Below are 27,526 nucleotides of genomic sequence, written 5' to 3'. Positions count from 1 at the left end.
ACTTCCTTCAATATAAATCTTTGGATACATCAGTGATTGTTTCCATGATGTAACGTCCTATGCTAAATATGGAGTTGCTTGGTCCAAGAGTGTATATTTGTTCCAAGACTTTTAATAATATCCAGCTTATACCATTTGATATCCTGAATGGCAGATAAGTAGACTGAATGTGTTTATGCCTTTTTGAAAAGAGTCAACTTAGTTCTAGGGAAAATTTTATTAAACTCCCAGCATGTCATCTTGTCAGTATTTATATCAATAATATATGAATGTTATGGGTAGTTTATATTCCAGGTTATGTTTTGAAATAAGGCAGTTTTGACTTTGGGCAAATATCGCATATGACTGATTAGAAAGGACTGCTTCTCTTTCTGTCTTCTCTAACCCCACTCATTTTCACTAGTGTTTGGTCTTCATCAGCCATGGTGGATTCTAGAGATTGAGGGGAGCAGAGTTTTTAGCAAGCAGAGAGCACAATGTACCCAAGGTTTTAAGACTTCCTTTCCATAGTGCTTTGAAAGCTAGACATGTGACCAGATATGTGTACCATTACTTCTAAAGAGTGATCAAAGTCATTACTTATATCAAAATAAAAGTATTGAAGGTATACTTTGGGACGTTAAACTTTTTGAAACTAAATTTTGTTTGTTGTTTGTTCTTTTAATAGAAGCATTTAAATCTATTTTAATGGGGGTCATAAATTTAGATGCTTAGAAGAGTAGGTAATGTAAATCAGCAAGTGCTGTAAATCCTAAAAAGAAACTGAAAACAATGCTTCTGGTGTGCCCCCATCTTAAAAAGCATGCTTTACTCATTTCTGATTTCTTGTCATATGTAATAAATGGACCTGGGGTTGCCAGATTGTGATTTTTTTTAAACAAATGCTAGATATTAATTTTTTGTGTGAAATATCCCAATTTTTAATCATAGATAAATTAAAATTGTGAAAAAAATTCAGAAGGCAAAAACAACACTTTTTGTGGAGAATATTTGCCTTTATAGTTTCAGCCTATGACTTTTGTTCTAAATTTTTACTTGTTTATTGTAGTGTTCACTTTTCTAAGTTTATTGTTGTATTTTTTGTAGCTGGAGTTTTAGTTTGCCACCCTTTACCCTTAACTAACCAAAGGCCACTTCACATAGGGGGAAAAAAAAGATATTCAGAGTGTTGTGGTATACTTTCCAAATATGTTAGCACACAGCTGGTCAACCTTAAAATTGTAATGTCAACTTAAATCCCTTTTTTGTCAGTCAATCAATTCTTTTTGTCTTTCAAGCATCTCAAAAGGTCAAATGGAGAATTTTACTCTTTGTGCACAAAACCCCTCAATCTTACCTACTGGAATAAGATAGGAGTCTCAATTTAAGACATGGAGGAAATCAGGATATCTAACTAATAAGTCAATTGATTTCATTTACAAAGAACAATTTGGATGGTACCAATTTAAAGCACTTGATTTAAATAGTTGATTGTATGTTGAAAATAAGGTCATAATTTTAGTATTTTAATTTCCTTTTATAAAAAAGTTTAGCTAATGATACTGTCCTAAATGCATACACTTTTATAATAATTCTCCTATGCACAGAAATTATATATATATAAATTTCCCAAAGTGATCTATATTATTATAATAAAGTCTATGGTTCTGCCACTCATGTATCAATGAGACAGTATTTATGGGGTACAATGAAAATATTAGAATAAAGTTGATAATAGTTCTTTAGAGTTAATATTAAAATAGGTTTTAAATTATTCTGTTCTGCATTGCTGATTGTATGATACGGATCACAAGATCCTAAATATTAATTAGTTATGTACTATTTGCTCATGGAAAATTGACAGTGTAATTGGTTGTCCTCAGTGTGTACTATGTCAATCACCATGATTACAATCTAGTTTTCTTGCACTAGTTTAATTGTCAAGTGAAACAAACTGGTATATTTCTGACTAAAATTGATTCTTTTGTAATGTCCAATCACAACTTGATTTTCCTTAGAGAGTCTCCTTATTTCTTGGTTCAGTCAAAAGATACAAAGAGCTATTGACTATAAAATGACTTGAGCTCCAAAGCTGTAATTGAACAAGAGAGAACATAAAGGAAAATATGGACAGAAAGTAGTGTTAGAAAATTCACACATCTGTTGCTCTCTCATACTAATGATTTCTCAAAGAGGGCTGTGTGAAATAGATAAGAAATTTGTAGAAGAGAAAAAATAAGCATGACTATATAAATTGATGAATTTACTGCTCGGCAGAAATGATAATACTGTTGTCCATGTTGGGTTATTTTGGGGGAAAGAATAGCAGTGCAAATATTTTAATTTGAACTTCTTTCAGTTCTCATAGCTAACTATAGTGGCACATGTTAAATAATATAAAGATATGCCTTTGGCTGACAAATTTTAGATACTTAAATTTTTAATATAATGTTATTGGCCTGATAAAAATCAATATAACTTATTAATGTCTTCCTAGTTAGGAAGGTATAGTGAACCTTTCCAGGAATGATCAATATGCATGATACTATGTTGGATGAAGACTGGAAATTGTCAAATAAGTTTTATGACAGTCCAGGGATCTATACATGTACATATGAAGTGACTTGCTAATTTTTAACATCAGGATATTTTTTCATCAATTATGGAAAAGTCAAATATACACATTTCCATGTACTCATAAACCATGGGCTTGGTTGTTCACATGTGTGTGGTTATGAGAGAAAATGCCCATTTTTATAGGGTAGATTTGAAACTAAAGATGACTGTTAGACTGTTTTCCATAATAACAGCTTTATTGAAATATAATTCACATATCATAAAATTCATGCTATTTTTGTTGAGTTGTATGAGTTATTTATTTATTCTGAATATTAACCCCTTATCAGATATAGGATTTGCAAGTATTTCCTCCCATTCCATAGGCTTCCTTTTCTTTTTGTTGGTTTCTTTTGCTGTGCAGAAGCTTTTTAGTTTGATGTAGACACACTTGATTACTTTTGCTGTTGTTGCCTTTCCTTTTGGTGTCAAATCCAAAAAATTGTCACCAAGATCAATGTCAAGCTTACTCTCTCTGTTTTCTTCTAGGAGTTTTGTGGTATCAGGTCTTACCTTCAAGTTTTTAATCCATTTTGAGTTGATTTATGTGTAAGGTATAAGATAGCAGTCCAGTTTCATTCTTTTGTATGTGACTGTCCAGTTTTCCCAACAGTGTTTTTTTGAAGAGACTTTCCTTTCCCCATTGAATACTCTTGGATCCTTTCTCATAAATTAATTGATTACATATGTATGTGTTTGTTTCTTGGCTTTCTGTTCTTCTTCATTCATCTGTGTGTCTGTTCTTATGCCAATGCCAACCGTTTTGATCACTACAGTTTTGTAATATAGTTTAAAATCAAAAAGTGTGATGTGATCGGAAAGCTTTCTTTTTTCATTGTTCGTAAGATTGCTTTGGCTATTTGGCTATTTGTGTTTCAGTACAAATTTTAAGAATGTTTTTTCTATGTCTATGAAAATGCCATTGGAATTTTGATAGGAATTGCATTGAATCTGTAGACTGCTTTGGATAGTGTGGACTTTTGAACAATATTACTTCTTCCAATCCATGGGCACAGAATATCTTTCCACTTATTTGTGTTGTCTTCAGTTTCTTTCATCAATGTCACATAGTTTTCAGTGTAGAGAATTTTTTTTTACCTCCTTGGTTAAATTTATTTCTAGGAATTTATTTATTTTGATGCAGTTGTAAATGGGATTTTCTTAATTTCTCTTTCTGATAGTTTGTTATTAGTGTATATAAATGCAACTGATTTTTGTATATTGATTTTATAATCTGCAGCTTTCTTGAATTTATTTATTATGTTTGGAGTCTTCAGGCTTTTCTATATATAATATCATGTCATCTGCTAATAGAAACAGTTTTACTTCCTCCTTTCCAATTTGGATGCCTTTTATGTTGTTTTCTTACCTAATTGCTTTGGTTAGTACTTCTGGTAATATGTTGAATAAAAGTGGTGAAGAGTGAGCAGCCTTATTTTTTTTCCTCATCTTAGGGGAAAAGCTTTCAGCTTTTCACCATTGAGTGTAATGTCAGCTGTCGGCTTATTTTATATGGCCTTTATTATGTTGAGATAAATTCCCTCTATACCTAGTTTGTTGAGTTGTTGAGAGGTTTTTTTTTTTTTTTTAATCATGAATGTAAGTTGTATTTTGTCAAATGCTTTTTCTGCATCTATTGAGATGATCATATGATTTTTATTCTCCATTTTGTTAGTGTTGTGTACCACATTGATTTGTGGTTATTGAACTGTTTGTGCATCCCTGATAAAAGTTTTGCTTTTGATGTTCATTTTATTTACAGTTCAACCTTGAACAATGTAGGGGTTAATCTGTGCATAACTTATAGTTGATCCTCTGTATCTGTGGTTCTTCCATATTATTGGATTCAGCTAACTACAGACACTGTGGTACTATAGTATTTACTATTGAAAAATATGTGAATATAAGTGAACCCACACAGTTCAAACCAGCATTGTTCAAGGGTCAGTCAGCTGTATATTTTTCTCTTACTGCTTGAGTTTCTAGAGTCATATCTAAGAATCATATTGCCACATTCAAGATCACAAAGATTTACCTTTATGTTTTTCTCTAATAGTGTTGTAATTTTAGCTCCTACATATGGGGTGATTCATTTTGAGTTAACTTTTACACGTGGTATGAAGGAGAGGTCCAAATTTATTAGTTTCTGTCTGGATATCTAGTTGTCTCAGCAGCATTTCTTGAAAAGACACATTCATTACCCACTGAATTATCTTGGCACCTTTTTCAAAAATCATTTGACCATAAATGTAAGGGTTTGTTTCTGCATTCTTTATGCCATTCCATTGATCTATATGTCTATCCTCAAGCTAATACAGCACAATCTTGATTACTATAATTTTATAGTATCAATAAGTTATATTTTAAGACTATTTTTAAAGCACTTTTAGGTTCATAACATAATTGAGAGAAAAGTATAAAGATTTTCCCTATAGCCACTGCCCCTACACATGCATAGTCACCCCCATTATCAACATCAATCATCAGATTGGTATATGTGTTATCAAGGATAAACCTATGTTAACACACTATAATCACTTAAGGCCCATGATTTATCTTAAAGTTAACTCTTGGTGTTATATGTAATATGGATTTTGACGAATGTTTGTTGACATATATCTATCATTATAACCACACAGAGTATTTTCACTGCCCTAAAAATCTCTGTGCTCTGCATATTTATCCCCTCCTCTCAGCCAGAGCAACCACTAATATTTTTATTTTCTCCATAGTTTTGCCATTTCTAGAATGTCATGTAGTGGGGATCATACAGTATATAGCTTTTTCAGACTGGCTTCTTTCACTTAGTAATATTCATTGAAGTTTCCTTCATGTCTTTTCATGAATTAATAGGTCATTTCATTTTAGTGCTGAGTAAATATTCCATCAACTTAGATGTACCACAGTTTAGCCATTCACCTGCTGAAGGGCATCTTGGTCATTTTCAAGTTTTGGCAATTATGAATAAAACTACTATAATCACTTGTGTGTAGCTTTTGTATGGACATAAATTTTCATCTTCTTTGGGTAAATACCAAGGAACATAATTGCTGGATCCCATTGTTAGAGTATGTTTAGTTTTTTAAGAAGGCACCAAGTGTCTTCCAAAGTGGCTATACCATTTGGCATTACTACCAGCAATGAATGAGAGTTTCCATTGCTCCAAATCCTCACCGACATTTGGTACTGCCAGTGTTCTGGATTTTGACCATTCATCGTTGTTTCAATTTGCATTTCCCTGATGACATATGATGTGGAACATGTTATCATGCTTATTTTCCATCTGTATATCATCTTTGGTGAGTTGTTAATGTTGTTGGCCCATTTTTAATTGGGTTGTTTCTTTTCCTATGGTTGGGTTTTAAGAGTCCTTTGTTTATTTTGGGCAATGGTCCTTTGTCAAGTGTATCTTTTGCAAATATTTTCTCTCAGTCTATGACTTGTCTTCTCATTCTCTGTTTTTTTACAGAGCAAATGTTTTTAGTTTTAATGAAGGCCAGCTTATGAACAATTTTTTTCATGCATAATGTCTTTGTTGTATATAAAAAGGCATTGCCATACTCAAACTCATTTAGATTTTCTCCTATGTTATCTTCTGGGAGTTTTTTTAGCTTAGCATTTTACATTTAGGTCTGTGATCCATTCTGAATTAATTTTTTGAATCTGTATTCATGGGAGGTGTTGGTCTGTAGTTCCTTTTCTTGTAATATCTTTGTCTGGCTTTGGTATTAGGGTAATGCTGGCCTTACAGAATGAGTTTGAACTCTCTTTATCCTGTGAAAGAGAATGTAAGGACTTGGTATAATTTCTTCCTTAAATAATTGACAGAATTCACAGTGACCTCATCTGGGCCTGGTACTTTCTGTTTTGGAAGGTTATTAATTATTGATTTAATTTCTTTCATAGATATAGGCCTATTCATACTTCCTGGATCTGTGGTTTGGTGTCTGATATTAATTTGGGGAAAGTCTTTGTCATTGTTTCAAATATTCCTTTTCTCTCTTTCTTCTCCTCTGGTCTTTCCATGACACATTATGTTACACCTTTGTAGGTGTTCCACAGTCCTTGAATAATCTGTTGGATTTTTTTTTCCTGCTTTTCTTCTGTTTGGTTTTTGAGGATTCTATTGATATATTTTTCTTAGTTGAAAGATTCTTTCCTTACCCATGTACAGAGTACTAAGAAGTCCACTAAAGGCATTCTTTTCTGGTACAGTTTTTTTTTCCTTTTCAATCACTAGAATTTTTTTTTAGCTCTTAATATTTTCATTCTCTCTGCTTAATTGCCCATATTTTCTTGCTTGCTGTATACCTTATCCATTAGAGCCATTAGCATGTTAATCATAGTTGTTTAAAATTCCAGTCTGATAATTCCACCAGCTCTGCCATGTTTGGTTCTAGTGCTAGCTATTGTTAATGAGCAGCTTGTACTGCTCACCACGTGACAGGCCAAAATATCGAGAGATGAGCTGTTGTGGCAAGGAATAGTGACTATTCAGAAAGCCAGCAGACTGAGAAGATGGTGAAGTAGGGCCCCAAAGAACCATCTTACCTGATGGTTTTTATATATATATATATATTAAAAGGGGATGGTGTGCAGTTGGTTGCTGCAAACTTCTTGCTGCCAGAATCCTTTTTCTTGCAGCTGTCCGTGTAGGTCCAGTCGCAGTGTTCCTATAAACCTCCAATAAGACAAATGTTCTCTATTCTGAAAATTTTGTCTGAATAGGAAAGTGTTATACCTTTAAAGGTCAGAGCCTTGAGAATGGGCTATCCAGTATATTTCAGGCTGTAGGCAACATTCTTAACTTGCAGCAAAAGCAATAGAATACAAAGGTTAAAGTAAAAGAAACAGTTCCAATATGAAGTCAGATTTGTTCTTCCCTATGACACTGTCTCTTAAAAATTTTTTTTTTTTGCCTTTTGGTGTGTCTTAAATTTTTTTCTTAATAGCTAAACATTATGTACTGGGTAAAAGAAACTGCAGTAAATATGCCTTTACTAACATGGTAGTGAGACATGGGGATAGGGAGACATTCTATAGTCTTTGGTTGGGTCAGCCTTTTTTGTTTTTTTTAAAGCTCTTTATTGGAATATAATTGCTTTACACTGTTGTACCAGTTTTTGCTGTACACCAAAGTGAATCAACTGTATTTATGCATATATCCCCATATCCCCTCCCTCCCATGATTCCCTCCCACCCTCCCTATCCCAACCCTCTAAGTCATCACCCATCATCGAGTTGGTCTCCCTGTGTTATGCAGCAACTTCCCACTAGCAATCTGTTTTACATTTGGTAGTGTATATATGTCAATGCTACTCTCTCACTTCATCCCAGCTTCCCCTTTGCAACCCCCCACCCCGCCCCTATGTCCTCAAGTCCGTTCTCTACATCTGCATCTTTATTCTTGCCTTGACACTGGATTCATCAGTATGGTCAGTCTTTTAATAAACCTGTGACTTTGAACTGTGAACTTAACAAATGTTTCTCACTTTCTTCTTCCCCAGCTTAGATGGGACAGGATGGCAATAGTGAGCTAGAGTTGGGTATTTTCCTTCCCTAGCTCAGTTAGGCTCTGATAATACCCCAGCAGGATAGGCTCTGGTTAAGTCGTTTCCCCTGTGGGCAGGTCTTGTTAAGAAGAGCAGAGTGCTCAGGCATATTTTAAAATGTTTCCTTTTTCCCCTCCCCTGCCAGAAGCAGAAGAGAATTTCTTTCCTTGATATTTGTGGGAATCTGGTGGATCTCCTGGAGATAAATCTCACAGTATCGTGGAGCCCCTACCTCCCAATGACTGGATCCTCCTGAAGTTTTTAACTCTGAAACTTGTTCACTTGTTGAAGCAATTTATAAGTTATAGTTCAGCTTTTCCTAGCCCAGCACTGGTTCCTGTGGTAGTTTTTACTCATCAGATTTTGTTCTAATAAGCCACAAATTTCTGTATTTGCCTGTTCATCTCTCCAGTCTTGAGGGCAGCGGTTTGTCCTATGTCATTCCCTCTCTTATAGATCCTAGGAGAGTTATTGATTTTTCATTCTAGTCAGGGTTTTACTTGTTAGCATGAATTGGTGACTTCAAACTCCTTACATGTAGAGTCAGAAACTGGAAGTCCTTCTATAGTAAGGTTTGAAATCAGGGTACATGCTTTCTCCAACTTTGTTCTATTTTTCAAGATTGTTTTGGCTACCCTTGACCCTTGAAATTCCATGTAAGTTTTAGGATCAGGAGGTCAATGTTTACAAATAAGTCAGATGGAATTTTAATGGGGATTGTGCTGAATCTGTAGATAGATTTGGCAAGTATTGCCTTCTTAGCAATGTTAATTCTTCTGATCCATGAAAATGGGATATCTTTCCATTTATTTGGGCCTTGAATACTTACCAATATTTTTTCTACTAATACTGAGATTATCATATATTTTTGCCCTTTAGTCGCTTGATATGGTGAATTACATTAATTGATTTTGGATGTTAGCCCAGTGTTGCCTCCCTGGGATAAATCCCACAAGGTCCTCATGTATAATCTTTTTTCATGTTTCTGAATTCAGTTTGTTACTATTTTGAGAATTGTTGCATCTGTAACAGGTATTGGTCTATAGTTTTCTTCTGATGTCTTTGTTTTTGTTATCATTGTAATAGTAGCCTCATAAGAGTGAATTGGAAAGTGTTCCCTTTTCGTCTATTTTTCAGAAGAATTTGTGAAGGATTGGTTTTGATTATTCTTTACATATATTTGGTAGAATTCATCACTAAAGCCATCTGGGCTTGGGCTTTCTTTGTGGTTTTTTTTTTTTTTTTTTTAACTTATTTAGTCTCTTTACTTGTTAATAGATCTATTGGGATTTTCTCTTTCCTCTTGAATCTGTCAGTAGCTATCCCTTAATGAGAACTTTTAAATTTCGTTTATGTTATGTAATGTGTTAACTGTCAATTTTGATTTTTCAAAGAAACAACTTTTGGTTTTGTTGATTTTTCTCTGTTGTTTTCCTATTCTCTATTTCATTTATCTCTGCTCTAATTTTTGTTACTTCACTCCTTGTGCTTGCTTTCGATTTTATTGTCTCTGCCTTTTCTAGATTCTGAAGGTATACATTTAGGTTATTGCTTTAAGATTTTCTTATTATTCTTCTTTTCTTTGATAGATGAAACTCAGTCATTTTTATTGCAACTGAAAGACAATCTATTACATAAACTTCCTGGTATATCTTGGGGAAAGTATTATTTAACTGAATAATGAAATATTTCATCTTTGGTGATATAATTATGTATGAAAAACACAAAATGCAAATATGGGTGCTTCTAAATCAACACTATCCAAGTGATAAAGTTGGCTGATTGCATCTGCCTCCACATTGCTTCTTTAGGTAACACAAACACAACGGAAACTTGCGGTTTTCTCCTTTATGATTCTCCTTTATTATTCATTGTATTGGCACTTTAATACGAAACTACAGAAAAGAATGTCTTTTTGAAAATTATTATTTTGGTATATTAATTTGGCCATGTAAATTGGTAGACCAGAAAAGTTTAGATGACCCTAAGCACTGATAGTAAAACTCTTGATCTTCTTGTTGCTTTATCACAGTTGGTTTTTTTTCTATAAAAAAAATCAATTATTACATAATCAGAGTGTAAAAAATCATACAAGTGTATGATACCTGAATATTTTTTCCTCCATATTTTCATCATGGCAATATATATACTGAGTATGAATGATACAGGAGTAGAACTGATTATTGTATCAGCTATGACCATAAATGACCTCAGTGTAAATACTCAAATTTTTAACATGTAAATAACTGAAAATATGTTAATTTTAATCTGATAAAGGGGGTTTGGAAAACTTAGGTTATATTATTGAAAGAGTGAAGTACAATTTCTCAGGTATGATTATTCACCATGTCAAAGTATTTGGGAATCAAATATGAAATATCAATTAACTAGGTAGAGAAGACAAATCTCAATATTTGCAATGAAATAGAATGGAAAAATACTGATATGTGTATATTTTTTCAAATAAATAGTGTTGATTTAAATTCTAACAGAACTAACAATATGAGTGTAGTACAGTATATAAAAAGTGATCTATCATATAGGAGTGATTACAAATGTACAACAGCAAAAATGCACCTCATAGATGTCAGTTTTGCCATTAAAAGTTCATTTAAAAATTGTATTTTTCTTTAATTTTTGAGCAGTGAAGCTAGCACTTACTTGCTAAATTGTTGAATTATAGCAAGATCACGCATTCATGATTTAAAAAAATTGATCTTATAAGTCTGTACTTAATTCAGTAGCCAGTACTAGAGTTAACAAGAGTTAATCACGATTGCTGGTACTCTCGTAAATGAAGGGTTAATAAGTGAAAATGAAGGCAGATTTATGGAGAACAATGAATTTGATGTGTAAATCCTCATGAAACTACAGAAACAGGAGCACCATACAATATATATACTTTGGTTTACATCTTCCTTACTTTTAAATATGAGTATCACAGCTATAAATTTCCCACTAAAAGCTGCTTTCACAATATGCTCTAAGTTTAGCATGTGTTTTTGTTTTCATTCATACCTACGTATTTTCTAATTGTGATTTTCTCTTTGACCCGCTGATTATTTAGGAATGTTAATTTTCAAATATTCATGAATTCTATAAGTTCTCTTTGGATATTGATTTCTAGTTTTATTCTATTTTTGCAGTCAGATAACATACTTTGAATGATTTTACACATTTTACATTTACTAAAGCTTTTTTATGGCCTGATAAACATTCTCTCCTGGAGAATAGCCCATGTGTGCTTGAGAAGAATGTGTACTCTGTTGGGTGGAGTATCACATAGATATCTGTTAAGTTTAGTTGATTTACAGTGTTGTTCAAGTTTTCTATTCCTTATTTCTTCTGTTATAATCATGTACTAGAAGACTTATTAAAAATGGAGTCTTGAAATCTCTATTCCTGTTGAATTGTTTATTTCTCTCATTGAGTTCATACATTTCTGTTACATATGTTTTGAGGTTCTGTTGTTAGATGCATTTTATAATTATGTCTTCTTAATATATTGACCCTCTTATTATAAAATATCCTCCTTTTTTATAGTAACAACTTTTGTCTTTAAGTTTCTTTTGTTTGATATTAACATAGCCATGTTACCTCTTTTACTATTTACACAGTATGTCTTTTTCCATCCTCTGAATTTCCATAATTTTAATTTGTCTTTTAAGTGTGTTTCTTTTAAACGGCGTATAGTAGTAAATTGTTTTTTATCCACTTTGCTAATTTGCTCTTTAACTTTTTATATGCCATATGTCTTTTTTCTTCCTTTGCTCCTCCATTCTTCTTTTGTGTTAAATAAATATTTTCTAATATATCATTTTCATTCCCTTGTTTATTTTAATATATTTTTGGTTGTTTTCTTAGTGGTCCCCCTGGGGATTACAATCAGCATGTTAACTCTAATGATCTAGTTCAAATTAATACGTGCTTAATTTCAATTGAATGCAGGAACGTTGCTCCAGTTCATTTGTGCTGTTATTGTAATCTTTATACATTACATATTTGTGCATTATAAGCATCAACACAGTTTTAAAATTATTGCTTTATTCAACTATTGTTAAGGTAAGAGAATAAAAGACTAAGAAACAAAAAGTACACTCAGTCTTTTTTTTTTTTTTTAGCATCCTGGAAGTCTTTTTTATTTTATTTTTATTATTGTTGATTCTTAAAAAAATACTTCCTTATTTATTTGGCTGTGCTGGGTCTTAGTTGCGGCACTTGGGATTTTCTTTGCCATGCAAAGATCTTCACTGCTGCATGCAGGATCTTTTTAGTTTCGGCATGAGGGCTCTTCCTTGCAGCATTCAGGATATAGTTCTGTGACCAGGAATTGAAACTGAGCCCCCTGCATTGGGAGCATGGAGTCTTAATCACTGGACCACCAAGGCAGTCCCTGAAAGTCATTTTTAAAATAGAGACAAAATGTAGTTTTAATTTCCCCCACTCAGTCTCTTTTATCTGTACCTGTGTAGTTAACTTTTTCTCTTTTCTTGTGTGGATTCAAGTTTCTTGCTAGTGTCCTTTTATTTCAGTCTGAAAGACTCCTTGTGTTATTCCTTGTGGGACACATCTGCTAGTTAATTCTCTGTTTTTGTTTATTCATGAATATCTTCTTCATTCTTGAAGAATAGTTTTGCTGGATATGGAATTCTTGATTTCAGCACTTTGAAAATGTCATCCTACTGCCTTTTGGACTCCATAGGCGAAGATGAGAAACCATCTGTTAATTTTATTGAGGGTCCCTTGTACATGATTAGTCATGTCTTTCTTGCTATATTCAAGATTTTCTCTTTGTCTTAGGCTTTCAAAGATGTGTGTGGTGTGGATCTCTTTTAGTTTATCCTGCTTGGAATTTATTGAGCTTCTTGGATAGGTAGATAAATATTTTTATCAGGTTTCAAGAGTTCTGTGCCACTATTTCTTTGAATATTCTTTCTGCCCCTTTCTTTCTCTCCACTCCTTCATAACTCTCATTTTGTACATGTTATCCCACAAGTCTGAGTCTCTGCTCATTTTTCTTTTTTATTGTCTGTACCTCAAACTAGATATTCTTAATTGACGTATCTTCAGGTTTGTTGATTTTTCCTTTGCCCAGCTCATATCTGCTGTTGATACTCTCTGGTACATTTTTTTCATTTAAGTTATTTGACTTTTCAACTCCAGTATTTCTATTTCATTCTTTTTTTAAAAAAAATTACATCTTTTTTTGGTTATTTTCTATTTGGTGAGACATCTTTCTCTTATTTCCATTCATTTTTTAGACATAGTTCCCTTTAGTTCTTTTAATATATTTATAATAAATGGTTTAATGTCTTTTTCTCTTAAGTCTAACATCAGGGCTTCCTTAGGGACAGTTTCCATTAACTTCTTCTGCATATGGGACATACTTTACTGTTTCATTTCATGTCTCATGATTTTTTGTTGAAAACTGGACATCTTTAATAATATGTGATTAGTCTGGAAATTACATTCCACCCACCCCTGCCGTCTTCACAAAGGTTTATTGTTTTTCTGTTTGTCCTAAACTAATTCTGTACTTTTCGTCATGTGTAGCCACTGACATCTCTATTTAGTTAGCTTAGTGGTCAGCTGATGATTGGATAGAGATTTCCTTAAATAGATTGAATCAGTAATTCTCCCAGTCTTTTCTGAGGGGATTTGTGTGTATGTTGGGACACACCTTCAATGCTCTGGCAATCTGCACTACATCTTCGTAGCCTTCACTTCCTGATTATGCAGACCCGTAGGTGAGAGCTTAGGACTTTTTCTAGGCTTTTCTCAGCCCTGAGTACTATCTTTTCTGAGTGCAGCCCTACGCATGTGTATGGCCTTCTTTTCCAGAAATATGTCAGAACTTTTCAAAGCTCCACATGGACATCTAATTTCTAGCGTTTCCTTTTATGTTTTCTGGTCAGCCTCCTGTTTGCCCCAACTGTTATCACTGCCTCAGGCAACTACAGTCTTTAACAATTGCCCCTAATCATTTTAGACAAATACCCCCAAAGAAAGAGTTGTTCTCATTGAGCAAGTTCTGAATCAGGTCAAATAAATACAAAGTCTTATGAGTGGTGGTTTTCAGGGAGCTGTCAGGGCAAATAACAATAATTCTCCAACTTGTAGGGAGCCCCAAATCCATTCTGCTCCACCAAGTTGCTGCTAAGCTGATAGTGTTCACAGTAGTTTGCAAGGCTGTTGGTTTTCAAGGATATCACAGAGGTAGTAAGAGCAGATGGGAATAGGGCAAGTTAAAACATCACAAAGCTCACTGCTTTTTACCAAGATTCAGCAAATTTTATTGAGTAAACGTTCCTTGGATTATTTCATACCATTGGTTAATTTTCAGAGTTTTGAAGGAGTTGATTTTGAAGTTTTTTTCCTATTGTTCTAATTGATTTTATGGAAAAACTTTGTCACGAATATATTTTATATCGCGTCTAAGTAGAAGGCACAAAAATGATCTTACATTCAATATAATTTGTTTCTCTATGTCTATTTTCCTCTCTTATCCCTAGTAAACTTTCTAGAGAAACAGGCACAGCTGTTCTGATGTACACCAGGGACTACTAACAAGCTTGCTTCTAACATACAAATAAACAATATGGTTTCTTAACTCAAATTGGGTTATGTGATAGTCACTAGAACTACCCCCAAATATTCTGCTTTTCCTTCCCCACTCCATTTGAAGTCAAGTGCATCCATGTGACTTTGACCAATGAGATATCAGGACATGTGACATGTGCTACTTCTGGTCAGAAGCTTTAAGTATCATATTCCCTTCTTCCTGCTTCAGTGATTGTGGAAACTGTCAAGATGCCGACTCCTTTAACTGGGTCTCTGAATACTCATCAGGAGCACACCATGCCAGCTGACATGTAATATGAGTCAGAAATAGACTTTTATTGTTTTAACCCACTGTGACTTGGAGGTTATTTGTCATCTCAGCATCTCGCCTGTCCTGACTGATACAAGTTCAAATCTCAGCTCTCCAACAGCCAATAAGTGGCTTTGTGGTTTATTTTGCAAATTGGCCCCAAGTAGAAGATATAAAGTAGAATTATTTTGTCTTAAATAAAATTGAGGCTCAAGGCCATACAAGTACTTAGTGGGTGAGCAAAAACTAGAAGCCAGTTCCTCTTCCCTTCCAATCCAGTGCTTTAATACGGAATTCAATATGTTTATTTATCCTTCTAATGCCAAATAAGATGTGTCAGAATCTTTATTGTCAGCAGGACTGAGGCAAGCAGCCATTCGCTCCTCAGTTTTAGTGCTTCTGAAAGTTTGACAATTAATCTAAGTCTACTCAGGAACAGTGAGAACATTAGTCTTCTTATCTCTGCATGTTATGATTCTCTACCATTATTCAGATTTTTTTTTAGGTTGCACAGTTATTAGGATGATTTTCAAATATATGTTTCCATTTGCTATTGAGAAAGTAAAGTTCCAGTGTTGTCAGCTTGTCGACCTTCAAATCCTAGATGTCAGGGAACACATCAAAAACTAATTCAGAAAAGACAGAGATATTGCTTCTTGTATCAAATGTTGTTTAAGGCCATTAGATATACTGCAGTTCTCTTTGAAGAGCTCAAATTGCTCCCATCTCTAAGATGGCATTTTGGGGTCATCCTGTTTCAGCCCCCGAATATACACATTCTTGTAAATATGTTTTTGCTAATTACTAAAAATGTTAAAAATTAGATTATTTTAAACAATATGATGTATTGGTAATTGTTTTAATCATTTTTATGTACTTAATTGATGTGCTGTGGTATATCGTATTCACTGTCATATGTTGTTTTATCCCACCTCAGGGTAAGATGTGCCCAAATATAGGATGTATTACAAATGAATGCTTATTTTCAGTTAACTAAAAAACAACATAGGGATAGTATACTGCCTCCAAAAGTGTAAGGCTGGTAAATAAGTGAAATGAGTGAAATTTATAGAAGTTAGGATGGCATGTTCTCAGTAGTATCTGGTTGAACACGGAGACTAGTTCATTCAGTAGTCAAGTGAATAGTTGAGTGCCTATGATACTTCAAGCACAGTTCTTGACACTGGGGATAGAGGTGAGAACAAAACAAAAATCCTGTGGTTATGGGATTTATATAATAGTGGAATAAACAGGAAATACACAAAGAAGTAAACTAGAACATAAAATCAGGTAGTGATAAAAGAAAGAAAATTATAGCAATATATGGGGCTAGAGAAGAGTTGCTATTGAGAGGCTTGTCTCTTAGGAAGCATTTGGGCAGGACATGAACATAGTAAGGGAATGAGTCACACCATTTCCTGGGGGAAGATTGTTTCAGAAACTAGTTACAGTCATTATAAAGATTCTGAGGTAGACGAGTGTTTGAGACTTGCAGATAGGCCAACAGAGTGTCATGAGCAAGGAGAAAAATGGCAGGAAATGGGAGTGAGAATTTTTCTTGAGTCGAATAATGTAGGATCTAATAGGTTGCAATAAAAACTTAGGATTTTATTCTGAGTGTTGGAAAACTACCACATGGTGTCCAGGAGCTGGATAATGTGATGTAATTTCCATTTAAAAATATTTACTCTGGCTGCTGTGGGGAGAACTGGCTGTCGATTTACCAGAGCAATGCTAAAGATTTCTTGGGGCACCAGGTGATGAATCCAGGAGAGAGACAGAGATGACTTGGATTGGGTTGGGGCAGGATATTATTCAGATGTAGTTCTAACAGGTTTCATTTGATGGATTGGAAGGAAAGTTATGAGAAAGTTATGAACCAAGGGTGACACCAGGTTTTTGACCTGAGATGCTTTATGGCAGTAACTGCTGTGATAAGAACCTCTAGAGGAAAAACATGTTTGGCAAAGGGTAGGGGTGAGAATCAAGGGCTCAGTTTTGGATTTGCAAGGATTGAAGTGCCCATTAGACATTCTAGAGCAAAATATGACAATACAGAGGAAAGGTTCAATCTGGAAATAGAAATCTGGGCTTCATCAGCATATAGAATGTACTGAAGGCCACTGAGGGGGATAGGATCATCTAAGAGTAAGGGGTACTATAGCATTTCAAGGTTGGGGAGATGAAGTTCCAGCAGAGAAGACTGAGAAGTAGCAAACACATGGGTCAGAAAAAAATCAGGGGAATATGGTGCACCAAATTCCAAGTTAAAAAAAAAATTTAAAGGAGGAGGGAGTGATGAACTCTATCAAATAATGCTGAGAGTTTGAGCTAGGAAGGTGATGGGAGAGCAGAAAGGGTGAGGATGGAGAGATGAGAATAGGGCTAACTGATAGATATTGAACACGCTTTTATGATGATGTCAGTGATATAGAAAAGAGGAAGAAATGATAACATGATTAGGGAGAAGAGAAAGAAGGTAATTGCCTGAGGAAAGTCCTTGATTAGGCAGAGATGGGACCCAGTGTGTGAGAGAAGTTGGTCCATGTAGGATATGGGCAGTGAATCCATTGAGTCAGTGTGGAGGCAAAGCATACAAGGTTACACATGCTGGTGGGTTGGAAGATTCAGTGACAGAGAATGAAGAAGGGCTCCTCTGATTCTTTCATTTTTTTTAATGGAGCAGGAAGGTCGTCAGCTCTGAGAAAACACTTTATATTTGTGTCTCCCTGAGCGGACTTTTTGTCAAGGTTAGGGATCATATTCTCTATCTTCATATCATTAGCATCTGACCCAACACCCGGCACATATTAAATACCTCATGAATGATTGTGAAACAGGAATTAATGTTTAAAAATTACTTTTGGCTTCGTCTTTACTTAATAGGTAATTTAAACGTATTTACGTTATTGGAGTAGAGTTAAGGACAGTGTTTATAGAAGGCTGATTCTGAATATCTTAACTCAAAGCCAGACTCTCATGTGCTGACATTTGTTTTATTTTAGAAGTCAGGGGTGAATGATTGAGGCCAGTTAGAGACTATGTATAGGTAAAACATGCAATGAAATATGTCCAAAGAGCCATAATTCTCCCCTTTTCCACTAAGATAAATGTCTAAGTGACTGATAACACTGTCAGTGATAATCCTAACTTGTGAAAATATATTTTAACAATTTTCCAGGTGAAAGGTGACATGGAATGTGAAAATTTCTCCTTTTTTGAAAGGAATCTCAAGAAAGAGTGAGTAGCAAGTAAATCATTGTACACATTTTTCTATGTTGACTTCTTTGGGATTCTCTAACAAAGGTTGCTCAACCTCAGCAGTTGATATTTTGTCTGGATAATTTTTTGTTGTTGGGATGGAAGGGAGGGTAAGGAGCTGTTCTGGGCATTGTAGAATATTTATATGCTTGGCATCTGTCCACAAATGGCAGTGGACCACTTTCTGAAGTGTGACAACTAACAATGTCTCTAGACATTGCCAAATGTTCCCTGTAGTCAGGGTGGGGGATGGGGGAGAAAGTTGCCCTGGTTTGAGAACCACTACTAAAAAACACAAAGTTTCCCCAGGCTTTTGGATGATTTATTCTAGAAACAGATTGTTCTTCTGAGGACAGTTTTGTTAGTTTTTATCTAATGAGGGCATGGCTATGAAGGTATAATCACAGGGATGGCAATTGAGACGATTAATTCACATTTCACATTCACAGAATACCTTCATCCTGGTTACATTAGAAAACATTCAAAACTAAATACTCATCAGTTAGAATGTAGCCAAAGCTGTCATGTGGAAGAAGAACTCAATTGCCAGAAGTATGTTTCCAGACAGCAGACCTATGGCCAGTGGTGCTAATTATAGAAAGACATAGTTTGATTTGTGATAAGGACAGTGATTCTGATGATCAGCAGTGTGTAAAAATGGAACAAGTGACCCCAGAGTCACCTTTCAATTGTCAATCAAGCCAAAATCACATGGTAACATTTTAGGAATATCACAGAGGGAGAGAACATCACAAGGATATTTGTTCCTTGGTTGGATTTGAGATTCTGTTTAATTCTGTGAGTCCAGAAAGAACAGGAGAGCCATGGGAACACTCAAAATGAAGTTGCATCAGGCAAAAGAAGAAGAGAATAAAGCACAAGGGAGCAGTAATAGGAAACAGCAAAGTTACATTGGTGTTCTAATGAGTAAGGTGTTGATCTTCAGCAAGGATAGCCCAGGGAGAAAGGAAGAGAGAATTCAAATGTGTGAATGTCCTTTGTTTGAAATTCTCTGTAACCCTGGCCTTGTGACTTGAGGCAATTCCTTGAACTGTTCTGATGGTGGCTCAGGACCCTTCCTTCAATCCAACTCCACTCCTTGATGGCAGCCTTCACCACTTTTCCGGAGTTAGTGCCATGGTTATAAGAATCCGCTGGGATGCTTATCAGCCATGTGTATTTGTGAGACCCACATGCAGAGTTTCCATTTCCTTAAGTCTCTTTGTGAGCTGCTGATTCTTCTACATTTTAAACAAGCACCTTTAGGAATTCCAATACAGGTGGACCTAGGATCACCCTTTGGACAACCTTGTTTCGGAAGGTGTAGTTCAGTTTGCTATCTGACTCCTGACTGAATCCTGCGAGTTGTTATAGTTTTTCCAGGAAAGATATTTCAAGGAGAATACCAGTTAGACTATCCATCCTAAGTGTTGCGCCTCTAATCTAAACTTCACTACTGTTATCCCCTTCCCAGACCTGACGTTAAACTCAAGGAGTATGGTGATGTTTTTCTGGAAATGTGAGGTGGCGTTTTTTTTTGTTTTTTGTTTTGGGGGGGGAGGGTGTGGGTAGTCAGGGGGAAATTGTTTATTTTTTGATAATAAGATTCTCTCTGATAGCTCCTCCCTCCCAAGTGACTGTAAATTCCCAAGCTCAAAAAAGCCTGATAATCCTAAAAGAAAATGTTTAGAAATTCTTAACGTAAGTCAGTGCCATTACTAATAGCCCCATTCAAGCACTAATGACACAGCATCTCCTCAGGTGGGTTACTCATTCACGGAGTAACTCATTTGAAAGAAACTCCTCATAAAGCTGCTGGAACATCAAACCAGAGTGATTAGAGATGCTTGTCACTGTTTAACCACTTAGACTAACACCAGCATGCCTTCCTTTTCACATTCCTGGAGTGGACAGGTTCTTCTATGGAATGTCTTTGACTGTGTTCAGGTGTTAATCAGAAAACCAAGGTTCAGTGGAGGAGGTATCTCTCGGTATATCTGCTTCTGTGGTTTCACTTACTCATCCTGAACTCTGATCCTTGTCACCTTGTCATTCCCGTCTCTTTCATCTGATACTCCCTACATCTCCATTAGAATTGCAACTCTGTCATCCAGTTTTCCTGGTTAAACTTCCTTTTTTGTATCTGTTTGACCTCACACCCTAATCCTTATTCAAGCTTGGAGAAGTATAATTTGACTATCACTAATCTACACTTGACATTATTCTCCTGTGATACACATAGAAAAGGCCAATGAAGTCAATATTTGTTCCTTGGTTTCATACATCATTGATTCAGAGACAGACTTACTATGAGGCTAATTGAACTTAAGCTTCAGAGCCCTCATTTGCTTGGGCCGCTTCCAAGGACCAGAGATGACCTTAACGGTGTGTTCATATGGCATATGGTTTTAAAATATTTGCGAAGAAAGGCATTTTGACTACTCCCTGTGAAGAATGCCCTCCTTCCACTAGGATCCTATTTCTACCCCCTCCTGTATGACAGTGTCTGTGTGGCTACACGAATTTGGGGGATGTAGGTAAGGGAAGTAGAGTCAGGGATACATTTAGTTTTGGTAGACAAATTTTTGTTGTTTGTAGTTTAGGAGATATATTTAAGAGATATGCTGTCACATCTGTGAATCAAAGTAGGACTTGCTTCTTTAAGTTGCCCACTGTACCAACTCACCTGGTGTCGTATCAGAAGTGTGTAGGGCCGGAGGTCATATCTCAGTGTGAATAGGCCCCACAGAACCCATCACGGGATGCATGTGGGGAGACAAGGGAAACAACGGTGGAAACGTACAGAGCCAGAAGTTATCTGTGGTAAATCCTTCCAAAAAGCTGATGTGTGAAATTATAAGCAGAGGATGCAGTTCTTACTGACATCAGGTCTAAACAGAAGTTCTCTCCTGTCAGAAATGTTCTCAATAATGAATACCCATAATTACAAATGTATTATGCATATAATATTGCAAAGAGACCATGAAATTTATTAGAATTCCTAGTATGAAATCACAAACCTGAAGTAGCAGAAAGAGTACATATAAGTGTGAAGAACCATTTTTTATACATTTCAATTATCAATAGTAAAAAACAGTTTTCAATCAGCTATATTAAAGACTGAACTGTCATTAGGCTTTCTCTATGGAAAATGGTATCACAAAATTATGGTTGCATGAAAAGGTAATAAAAGTGTGAGCCAAAAATTTTACAAAAAAAAGTTTAGATTTTGTGTCAGGTGTTTATTAAATTTTTATTTTTTTCGTGGAATTTGTATGTTTGAGCCATTCGGCAGCCATTTAAAATTTGTGATTTATTATGATTTCTTTCCTCATTCTAAGTGCATGTTCATTGTTTACCAAATTATTTATTTGTGGTTTATATTTTTTTCCTAAAAACGTTGTCTAAACTCTAAGCTTTGGATCAGATAAAACCTGAGTACGTCCTTTGGATATATTTTCTAACAGCTTTCTTAGTTTCTTGTGAAGGAAAACTGCTTGCTGGCCCCTGAATGGTCCTGTGCTGCTGGTAAATAGTGGCCAGGTCAGAGAGAAGATCTGGATGCCTCAGGCATTTCCCAATAACAGACGTTCTAACAGCCTTCTCCAAAGTTCCACCAACACTGGGATTTCAGTACCGAAGGAAATTATGGAAACTTTAGTAATAATAGTATAAGAACTTTCATTTATATACGGCTTTACAGTTTATGTATATTTTTATTTACTTTGCTTCACTAGATATTCAAAAGAATTCTGCAGAAAATCACAAATTCAGTAATGTAAGGAGCACTCCTAGGATTCTGGCTCCTAGCCTCACATGGGTATTCCCAGCGCATTATGTAGCAAGGGGCACAGTGAAATTTTGAACAAATCTGCCAGTTTTAGTAGCAAAATGTTAAGTCATTTCCAAATGATTCCAGGTAGACCTACTTCTCAGTGAGTGATCCACTTTTCTGGCACAGAAATAAGTTACTGTGAACCCTTGATTCACATACTGTCTCTAATTATAATTGAATCTTTTGATAGTTTTTAGGCAAAATCAGGATTGCACGATTCTGCCTTACAGAACTGAGAGGTATGAAAATGCATGGAAAGATGTACTTCATAGGGATATGATGTTATAACATTAGATTATCTTTCCTGTTGAATCTGCCACTTCCATGCGAGAATGACTGTGATGATGAGAGCAAGATGGAGGTGAAAACAGGGGACCAAGAAATTCATAGTTGATGTGAAACTCCCTAGTAAACCATGCCCCCTACCGATGCCTTGCTACCTTCCCAAAACCTCATAGTAATTCTGCAGCCCTTTGACTCCCTTTGGGTAATGAAGATTTTGCACAGCATCACCACCTGACATCTGCCACCTCACCATTCTCTCCGCATTTGTGTTTTTTCCCCTTCTCCCTGGGGAACTGTCTCTTGGTGCTCTTTTTTTGTACACATGGAGGTAGTTGCTGGTATTTATGTTTGCATGTTTTTGTCACTTGCACTTTCTTATCTTGAGATCTCAAAGAAGTCACGAACCCCTTAAGAATAATTGACTTTCTTTTTCTTCGGTGATGTCGTACAGTGTCTATGATGTTAGGGGGCTTAAATCCACCTTGCTACTAACAAAGCTAAGTGAGATGGCAGATGCACCTGATAGCTGAAGTCACAGAAGGAGGGAGAAAGACAGCATTAGGGCAGTGATATACGTAACGTGGTAAAGAAAAGAGAGAGAAAATGCACAAGTCAACATGGTAACATCCTACAAATAAAATAAGTTGCCCTTTAGGATCTCAAAGCAGTGAGATTCCTGGAAAAATGTCATCCTCTTTCTCCCTGCACCTCCCATGCCTGTCATAACATTAAATCTCTGTTAAGGAGATCTACAAAGGGCCTTTTCACCTCCATACCTAATGCGATGCCTTGTGTCCTCTGTTGAGGTCTTAACCTGGCCTCAAAGTACTTTCCCATCTCTTTCTCCTATTCTACATACTTCTTTCAGGTTAACTTTCCAAAATTACTTCTCTGTTCCATCTGATGCCCTGCAGAAAATGGCTCCCCATTGACTATACCGCCTTTGTGTTTATACACTTAGCAGGAGTGCAAAGACCTCACTGATGTAATGCCACCACTTTTCTTGCTCAGTCTCTTTAATTCTACTGTATCTTCCAACTAAAGCTGGACTATTTCCTGCTCCTTGCAATTTTCTGCTCCCCAGGGCTTTGCCCCTTCGTCTGCCTGGAACACTTTCTCTGTGTCTGTATTGTAGGCAACCTCATCGTTGAGGTATCATCTTAAATGCTGCTCTCTCTAAGAAACGTTTCTCCTTTAAACTCAAATAACTGTCTGTTGCTCTCTCATGCCAGTAGGCATAGTCTGCTGAGCATTGGAGATATCCATGATTGGTTTATTTCTGTAAACTCTGTAAGACTTGGGAGTGTTGTAATAATTTTTATGTGTCTTGTGGTTTATAGAATACCATGTGCATATTAGGCACTCAATTGATATTATTTAGTTTTTAAGGCTAATTGTGAAACGAATCAAGTGACTGGGGCAACTCAGAGAAAAAGAGACAGCTCTGTCAATTGCTGTTATATTAAAAAATATCTGTATGAGACATATATAAATAATCAGAAAGACAAAACAGGAAGAACTAAGGCTGCCTGAAAATACTTTATCCCAGTTCATTTCATGCACATTCCTAAACATCACTCCTTGTACTGTGGTATTTCTGCAATTCTTTGCTTGCCTTCTTTGCCTTCCAAATCCATTTAGCACAGACTTCACCCTTAAAATCTTTGAGAGGTCACAGGAAGGCGCCTGAGAGGATGAATTGCTGTAGGATCCATTCCTTTCCCCCAACTTCCAGCCCCAAGTACTGAGGTGATCCTGCTGGATCCGATGTGATCATTTTTGTACCCAGTGAATATACTCCACAAAACATCATTTGTCTTGAACTGCAGCTCAGCATAATCTAAGGTCAGAAAGGACAGAGGCTGTGGAATGTTTTCCATGAGGGACCAAAGCTGCATATTGAGCTGAGCTACATAAAGCGGCACTATGGCCTAGAAAAGCGAAAACTTCATATTGTCATTGGCTACAACCTTCTCTTTTACATTCTTTACCAGATAGAGCAGATTTACCGTTAATCTGAATAAGCTTGGCTGACATTTCAGGACTTCATGTTTGTACAGGCCATGTAAATGTGTACAGACCACAGTGATGTTGTGTTTGTAATTTTGTATTTTCATACTTCAAACACTACCCTCCCCAAGTTATAGAAGCTTCAAGTGCCACAAAACATCGATCTGCTCCAGCATCTGTATCGTCTTCTATGTAGGGTTCTGATATTGCTAATCCTTTGAATTTGCAGCAATTCGGTTGATAGAAAGTAGTTAGGAAACTTAAGTCTTTACTTTTACTGGGCAAAAGTCTCCATGGGCTTCCTTTTTTATGCCTTTTATTCCTCATTTATCAGGGCAAATACAGAACAGAAATAATGGACATATAAAATGGCAGTTTTCATAAAGTGGAAATTAGACAATATCTGCTTTCATTTTGACCAGGAACAAAGCAATAATTTTGATCCAAAATTAGGGAAATCATTTAATGTTATTATCCTAAATCTAACATGAGGATGGTATACATATCAGACCAAGGATCATAGGAAGCAGGACAGACAAAGACGAAGCAGAAATGCTATTGTAAATAGTGATTAAGAGAAAACATGCAATATGCTTGATCAAAGGCTGATTTCCCTAATAGCTAGGAGCCAATTCTCCGGGGTCTTTTACATTTCTGCACATCTTATGAGTGAGGCATTAACTGCCTTTTGTTCAGGACTAATCTTTTCCAAGATGTATATCTAGCAATTAGCCTTGGAAGATAGAGATAGTGTCTCCCTCCAGACCAAGGGACAGGCATGCTTATGGCCTGGGTTTCTTTCTTGTAGCACAACCCACTGCATGTGCAGGCATCATCTGGACACCCCTGAGGGACTTGGAGTCGGGAGAACTGGCACAGATATGATGACATTCACAAGGCCTCCTGTGATATGAGAAATAGTGCCCTTTGTCTCTAGCCAAGGCATCTTGTGTCTTCTGCCAGCATCCACAAAACTACAGCAGACTAATCTGTCGCTTGCAAGTAGGGTAAAATCTCAGATCTTCACAGCCTTTGAGAGTATTACACCATGAGTTTATACAACTTAATAAAAACACAGCCAAATAGGAAAATGGACAACTAATATAATGAATATTTAGTAGAAAATAGTAAAATGTAACTATACTGAAATATCTTTACATCTTGATTAATCAGGAAATATAAAATAAAAATAATATTGAAATCATTTTTTACCTTCAGATTGTCAAAAGCCAAAAATAGCAATAAGTTGGATATAGAGAAGAAATGGAAAAACATACTCACATGCATTGCTGGTGGGTGTAAAATGTAATTAAACAGTTTAGAAAAAGCTGTGTTTGTTTATACCTATTTGGCCAGCCATTCTACTTTTGGAATCTATCAATGGGAATAAAGTCTCCAGTGTATTTGTGTGTATGTGTGTGTATACATATGTCTACATAAACACACATATATGTCTATGTGTCTGTTAGTGTATATATATCTTGTGTACATATGTCGAGACTCTTTATAGTAGTGTTGTTTGTCAGAGCAAAATCTGGAAACAACCTGGATGCCCTCTAATAGAGGAATGTTCAGATACAGATGGTTTATTCAACTATGAAGTGGGATGAAGTTATGAGAAATAATATGTTGATCAGTATGTGATAACTTGAAAGGATGCACATGAGATATTAAGTTAAAAAAATCAAAAATTACAGATGTAATATAAAGAGTGACCCCATTCTTATTTTTAAAAAGAACCATAATATATATATGATTATCTTGTAGTGACCTGCCACAGTGCAAATAAGGTTTAGGTATATTATTTATCTCCAAAGTGACTGCAAACTGACTTTCTGTGCTATGCAAGAAGCTAACAACTTACATACACTGAATTAGCATCTTGGTGTCAATAGCAGATTGGTCCAGGTTAGAATTTAGCTTTGAAACAGATAGACCAGAGTTCCCATCTTGTTTGGATAGCTGATGAGCTGAATGAACTTGAACAAGTCATTTGGTCTTTCTTAGACTCAATTTCCTTATCTGTAAAAATGGAACCAATAATAGTACTTATCTCACATATTTGTAAAAAGTAATTTTCATAAAGTATTTGGATTGGCCAAAAAGTTCTTTCGGGTTTTTCTGTAACGTCTTGCGGTAAAACCTGAATGAATTTTTTGGCCAATCCAATATATAATGTACTAGCACAGTTCTATCAGAGTTAATAATGGTGTTGACAATGAAAATGAACACTCATTGAGCATTTACTATGTGATTGGGCTCAGTACATGGTAGGTGATGTTTTTTTTTTCTTTTGTCTTTTATCTTTTTTTAAATAGTATTTTGCTCACCTAGCTGTCTGTAAAAAGCATCTCAGATTTTTATATTATATACAAACCCAGTCAAATAGCAATTGAATCAGGGCCTTGGGGTGCCCATAAAGCCGTATTCACATTGTTAGTGTTGCCTAACTTCAGTGAAGGATATTAGAACTGCAGCCAGTAGATGCCTTAATGTATGAGGAAAACCTCCAGCAATGCAGCTAGGGGACCATTAGCATGTTTACAATTCACCAACTAAAACAGTGATTCTATCTTACAGATGGAAAAAAAATCATCCCACACCTTCCTTAGGTAAAAACTACAGTTTCATGTCAAATTGAATACAACAAAGCCTGAAAAAGAATTTTTTAAATGCAGTCATCCAAGTCTTTATTGCAAGAACATCAGAGAAATGAACCAGCTGAGCTACTTATCGTCTGCTTAAAGTTCTCAACTATCGATCCTTGCAGCAGAGGGGCTATTTATAGGTCCTATGTCTCCTTTAAATCCTACCTCATAGGGAACTAGCTAGATTGGGAAAAGCCCCATTTTGTTCAGGATTGCATAGTCTGCCCCCAGAACACGGTTTTGAATTAATCAGAAGTCTGATTACACTCCCTGCAACTATTCAAGTATTAATGGTTTCCCTGTCAGCATTTAATGAGCATTTCATTTGGATTGATAGTTTCCATTGTTTTGTTCATTTACTTATAATTTTTCATCACCAGTTTCGGGTAAGCTATAGGTATTTGTTTCTGAGGCCATTGGGATGACAGCTAGAGAGGACAATGGAACAATTAACATGCCTTAAATTTGA

Source organism: Hippopotamus amphibius, chromosome 8, assembly GCF_030028045.1.
Source record: "Hippopotamus amphibius kiboko isolate mHipAmp2 chromosome 8, mHipAmp2.hap2, whole genome shotgun sequence".
Classification (NCBI taxonomy): Eukaryota; Metazoa; Chordata; class Mammalia; order Artiodactyla; family Hippopotamidae; genus Hippopotamus; species Hippopotamus amphibius.
Note: the sequence above shows the minus strand (reverse complement) of the source record.